Below are 6,214 nucleotides of genomic sequence, written 5' to 3' on the forward strand. Positions count from 1 at the left end.
GGGAGAAGGAGCCTCCATTCCCCCCAAGTCCCTTTGCCTCCCCCATTGCTCCCTGGGCTGTTTGGGGGGCGATCGAGCAGGCATGTAAAAACAAGAAAAAAATAATAGTTAAAAATGGGGTTCAATGGCTCTCCTCACACATCGATCTATGCATGTGGAGCAGGGGGGAAGTCGCAGGGGGGCGCAATGTGTTTTTCGCATTTGGAGGTCGATGTAGCAATTTGCTATGTTTGGACACCTGACAGAGCGCCTAATCGATTGTAAGCTTAATTTTTTAAAAAATAAATTTGTCTTCACATGCAATCGCCTTACCCTGCTTCCCACTCCACCGGGGGGAAAGGCTATGCGAACGAGGGGGGGATGGCGCCGGTAATGCAGGAAAAAAAACAAAGCTGGTGACTCCCCCAAGCCAGCCCCTTGAGCACTGCTCCTCCCATCCCCAAGTTACCGAATCGGACACACTTGTCATTCCCATTCATTTGCCCCGGATCAGACACAGGAGGTGCAAGAAAAACCTCAGGAAAAGTGCACTCAAATTAACCCGGGTTCAAACCACCACCACCCCCATTCGTGTTTTCCCTGGAAAAATTGATTACGTTGGGATCAGACCCGAATTCCAATGAGAATGAAATCAGCATAATGAAGATCAAATGCACGCTCAAATGAAAACGATGCCCCCATAATCCAAGTCTTGATCTGCTTTATACGCCAGTGGGAATGGGGCCTTAGTTAGCTTTCTAAAAGCTGATGGAACATACAAACTGCACAGAATCAGTGATAATGGTGCTGTCACCCCATATCCAAGGGCTATGTGTATTTGATTGACAAGCATTAAATCCATACCCCTCTAGGCAATTATTAAAGGAATTGAGATGAAATTACTGAATGATGCATTTGGTTTTGTGCCTTCATCCAGCTTTTCACTTTTCTGTCTTTACAGTTGTAAACATGATGCTAGCAACATTAATAATGGAGATTGAGGCTTTGACCAACTTAGCAGAGAAGCAGTTCTAAGCTGAGAGCCTAATATTTTCAATGAACATTTATATGCCATGTGTGAAAAAACATGAACAATGCTGTGCTACTTCTTACACTACTGACATTATATTAATATTCATGCTTTTATGGAAACTTACAGCTTATAGGACTGAAAGGTTTTTATCTCTGTTCAGGCACATGCCATCTCCCTGTTGTTGTTTTGGAAGGCTTGCCTTGTACTTGGCATTTACAGTTAAACATGTTGCTTTCCATGGAAGGCAAACTCCTTTGCAAACCTGGGTAAAAATTAAAAGAGAAAAGTCAGTAATTCATTATTGCAGAGCCATTTTAATAGATGAGCTATTAATGTTTGCATATTTGTAAAGCTTATTAAGAATGATTTCAAACAACTTAGCAGATAGATTTATAGATACATAGAAATTCTATTAAATAAAACCAAATACTAAATTTATGCTATTTGTTTCCTTATTATTTATTCACTGTTGAAGGAAACCATATCATACACATCTTGTTGGCAGGACACTGATTCTCCCAACACTCTGCTCAATCCAATAAAAAAATGATACACAAAATGGAACATAATAAAATCAATAGTGAGTTCTCTGAAGAGAAAATGCACTCACAGAAAATCCAACATTAATCGCTGTGCCCTGTCTTGTAGGGTCACCAGTGGTGATGCCATGTATCCTGCTGCCTAGAAAAGCAGGTTATCCACCATTAGACCCCAATGTTGCCATCACCCTTCTGATGCCTAGCTCAGAAGGCCCCTCAGAGTCAGACAGTGAGTGGGCAGGCACTCTATAAAGCCATAAAAACCATGTAAAGCAGATTCAGTCCAAATGTCTCACTCTCAAGAACTTTTCTTCAAAGTGAGATATTATGGATGAGATGGGCCTGAAGACTACCTGTGCTGCAGTGGCACAGACAGTATCTCTACTTACCTCAGCCACAAGCTTTGCTCTAAGAAAGAAACTGGGCTTGACTGGCTCTTCAGAAAGCCCACTTATCTGTCCAATATCTCATTCTGATGAATCCAAAGTTTGGCAGATTCCCTCAATTCAAGATAACTGTTGGGTAGCTCTTGGGGAAGGTGGGATACAGTAGTGTATTTCATAAGAAGAGTAACTAGCATTCACAAGCAGAAGGTGAGCAACAACCAGTCCCACACCTTCCCATCACCCCACATACAGAGTCTAGCAGACAAATAAATCAGCCTTCTTCATAAAAACATATTAAATATGTTTACTTACAAATATTAAATGTGTCACAACATCTCATGAGGGAAGGCTCTGCAACATATGTTCTTCAACATAGAGGAGAGAAAAAGATAACTACAGACTATATAATGGAGACTAAAAAATTTAAAACGAATTGCCAACTAACTGAAGCAGAAAGAGAGACTTGGGAAGACAATGGCAAATCTCCTCTGAACAAATCTTGCCATGAAAACGCCATGATAGAGTCACCTTACGGTTTCCATGAGTTGGAAATGGCTTTGAAGGCACACAGTCACAACAAGGCTCAAGCTGGAATCATCTACCCTTGGGTTTCTCCTGCAATGATAATTTTTTGGTTGTCATCAGAGTACTTTCCTTTTCCTTTGTTCTTTCTTTTAATGTGTCCTTTCTCTTAGATCATTATTTTTACCTAAAGGCAATGCTTTGACAAACCAGTCATGCCTAACAGCACTAAATAAAATAAACATTGATCTGCATGATTTCTCCCATCTCTCTGGACCCTGAGGAAATAGTGGTCAGGGCAAGGCAGAAACACTATTCAAACATCCTGCATTGTGATCATATTTCTTTCTCAATCCATTGCAGCCTATGTGACAAGAAAATAGCAAATCCTGCTGAGTCTGACTTATGGCCTATGTACTCCAGCCTCCTGATTCTTACAGTCGCCAACTAGAGGCTTATGGGAAACCCCCAAGCCCGTCAAAAAATAATAGCACACTCCCACTTGTGTTCCCTAAAAAATGGCATCTGGACACATGCTACCTCTAATCCTGGAAGGAATATATGATAGCTATATATTACTTCCAGGATTAGAGGTAGCATGACTGGGAGCTATCAGTGATTACAGTTCGCCCTCTATATCCATAGATTCTTTATCCGTGGATTCAAGCACCCATGGCTTTTAAATATTTTTAAAAATTATAAATCCCAAAAAGCAAACCTTGATTTTGCTATTGTATATAAGGGATATGATTTTACTATCCATTGTACAGTGGGCCATTCACATTCACTGGGGTTAGGGGCATAAGACTCCTGTGAAAGTGGGAAAACTGCAAATAATTAAAAAAAACCCACTATTATTTTGTTTCTTTTTTGTGTGCCTTCAAGTCATTTCCAACTTATGGCGACCCTAAGACTGGGGTTTTTCTTGGCAAGATTTGTTCAGAGGAGGTTTGCCATTCCCTTCCCCTGAAGCTGAGAGAGTGTGACTTGCCCCAGGTCACCCAGTAGGTTTACATGGCTAAGCTGGGCTCCAGAGTCGCAGTCCAATACTACACCACACTGATCATTGTTTTACCTGACAGAACACCTATCTAGGTAATCTCTAGGTCCTCCAGTACAAGTCTATGGTCAATCTCAACTGGAAGTTGATCACAGAATCATGCTTGAGGACCTACAAATGCCTAGAGAAGTGTTTTCTCTAGTAATCTCTAGCTGCTGCAATGTGACTCTATGGTCAGCTTCCAGCAGAATTGCTCTGGAGGACCTAGAGATTCCTAGAAAGAACATACTAATCAAAGCAAAACCGCAAAAGTCAAAGCCACAAATGTAGAGGGCTAACTATATTTAATGGGACTTGAACATCTATAGCTTTTGGTATCAACAAGTTGGCATAATCAGTCTATGTCCCCCCAACCCTTGGGTGGTTGACTTTGCCTTCTTGCCTACCCTTCAGGTGTGCTTGAACTCAAGACATTCAGCCGGACTAACATTTCCAGGCAACAGGTGCAAAGTGTGTGTGTGTGTGTGTGTGTACACATACTGCTCAAACAGGCAGAATGGCCAAAGTGTGATAGTGTGCAGCTTGCAGCGACTTTCAGATAGCCTCTGCCATGATGGGCATTCTGGAATGGCCTCTGTCTCTTGTGAATGCCTACTTCCACTGAGCCTTAGTTGGGTCTCTAGGGTGGCTTCTCCTATAGAGAATGATTCTTCAAAGATCCATTTAGGGAGTAGTGAGGCCATATAAAATAGAGGACAACGCTCTCTTGCATTGAGGAGGAAATTTCAACCGGTAAAGCTTGCACAGCCAGCAGTATTTCCTGCCCCCACCTACAATTTATATGGATGACAAATCAATTTTTTCCATTAGGTTCTTCAAAAAAAGCTTTTAAAGGCAACCAATTAATTAATGAAATAGCCATTTAAAATGCCTGATGCTCTTTTTAAGCAGCATGAACGGTGATGAGGTGGCAAATGCTGAAATGCAAGGCCGTGACCAGGACAGTCTCTACAGCAACATTCCTGCTGAAAGTCCAAAGGGGCTCTTGGCTCTGAGGATCTACATTTCTAGCAGTATTCTTCTTGACCAGGAGGTCTTTTGTAAAGACACCCCCAAATATTTTGGCTTCCAACAGAGAAAACTCCTAACAACACATTACTGGTGGGAAACTCCACTTCCTCACCATTTACTGTAGGAATTGCAGGAGAACAAAGGAGTTCAAGAATGGTCTCAGAGGCTGCGTCCGCATTGCAGAAAGAATTCAGTTTGACACCACTGCAACTTTCATGGCTCAATTAGAATCCTGGAAATTGTGGTTTGTTGTGGCATCAGAACCTTGCTCTGGTGCCACAACCAATGATAAATCCCAGAATTTATAGTTGGTGCATTGTACCATGGCAGTTGAACTGGATAATTTCTGCAGTGCAGATGCAGCCTTTGTCTCTAATAACAGGGGTGTAGCCATGGAAGGTGGGGGGCAAAATGAGGGTATTTCCCCCATGCAAAAAACAAGAATCTGTCCCTCTAAATGAATTTCTCCTTCCATTTCCAAATTTCTAGCACTGCAATATTATTATGCAAGAATAAGTTGACAACACTTTAACTGCCCTGCCTCCATGCTAGGGAATTCTGGGAATTGTAGTTTGGGGAGACATTTAGCCTTCTCTGTCAGAGAGCTGTGGTACCCCACCAAATGACAATTCCCAGAATTTTTTATTTAATTTATTTATTTAGGGTAGGGTTTGGGGGCTATGTGGCCATGTTCTGGAAGAGCTTATGCCAGTGAATGCTGGGCTGAGAGTTTGCTTGCCCTCCTTCCACCTGGGCTCCATCCATGCCTCAGTTCCTGGACTTAAGGAGGAGTTTTGTCCCCCCCCCCCATTTTTTTTTTCTCCATATACTTTATATTGTGTTTTAGGATTGGGATGAGGGGTTGAGAATGGGGTTTATTTTCTTTTTACTTGCTTTGCTCTATTTTGCTTTGTTCATCTTATTGTTGCTATAATTACTATGGTGTTTTTTTATGCTATGATTGTTATGTATTTTTCTTCTTCACTGCTGTTGTTAATCACTATTTTATTTTATTGTTATTGTTTAATGCATTGCCATGTTACATTTGTTTTTTTAATTCATGTTTATTGTTATTGCCTTGTATTATCCCCTCTGTTGTAAGCCACCCGGATTCCCAGTGATTGGGCAGCATATAAATAAATCCTATTATTATTATAATTATTATTATTCCTGACATTTTGCCAGCATCTGTGGCTGGCATTTTCAGAGAATGCTGGCATCGAAGTGAGTATATCACACACACACTATGTGACCCTTGGCTCAGCCTTGGCAAGTATTCTCCTGTGATTCTCTATGGACAGGTATTCCCCAAAGATTCCCTATGGGCAAGTATTCTCCTATGATTCTCTGTCGGCAAGTATTCTATTATTTTATGGCAAATATTCTCCTATGATTCTCCATGGGCAAGTATTCCCTAATGATTCCCTATGGGCAAATATTCTATTATTCTCTATGGGCGAGTATTCTATTATTCTGTGGCAAGTATTCTGCTATGATTGTCTATGGGCAAGTATTCTATTATTCTATGGCAAGTATTCCCCAATTATTCTCTATGGGCAAGTATTCTATTATTCTATGGAAAGTACTCTCCTAAGATTCTCTATGGGCAAGTATTCTATGGCAAGTATTCTCCTATGATTCTCTATGGGCAAGTATTCTATGGCAAGTATTCTCCTATGATTCT

The 6,214-nt window shown here is 41.1% G+C and overlaps 1 protein-coding gene and 1 long non-coding RNA gene across 2 annotated transcripts in view; one reads left to right on the top strand and one right to left on the bottom strand.

The window, feature by feature from the left end:
• Positions 1 to 3,120, bottom strand: part of LOC121928468 — a 5,950-nt gene extending 2,830 nt beyond the window's left edge. Inside the window, exons 1-2 of the long non-coding RNA XR_006103506.1 lie at positions 2,250 to 3,120; positions 1,137 to 1,274 (exon numbers count right to left, since the gene is read on the bottom strand). This is a non-coding gene — a long non-coding RNA (uncharacterized LOC121928468). The remainder of the gene's footprint in view (positions 1 to 1,136; positions 1,275 to 2,249) is intronic.
• The window catches only part of SPIDR (scaffold protein involved in DNA repair), a 1,328,422-nt gene that overhangs the window by 899,709 nt on the left and 422,499 nt on the right, over positions 1 to 6,214 (top strand). The window lies entirely within an intron of this gene.

The sequence above is a fragment of the Sceloporus undulatus genome, chromosome 4, assembly GCF_019175285.1.
Source record: "Sceloporus undulatus isolate JIND9_A2432 ecotype Alabama chromosome 4, SceUnd_v1.1, whole genome shotgun sequence".
Taxonomy (NCBI): Eukaryota; Metazoa; Chordata; class Lepidosauria; order Squamata; family Phrynosomatidae; genus Sceloporus; species Sceloporus undulatus.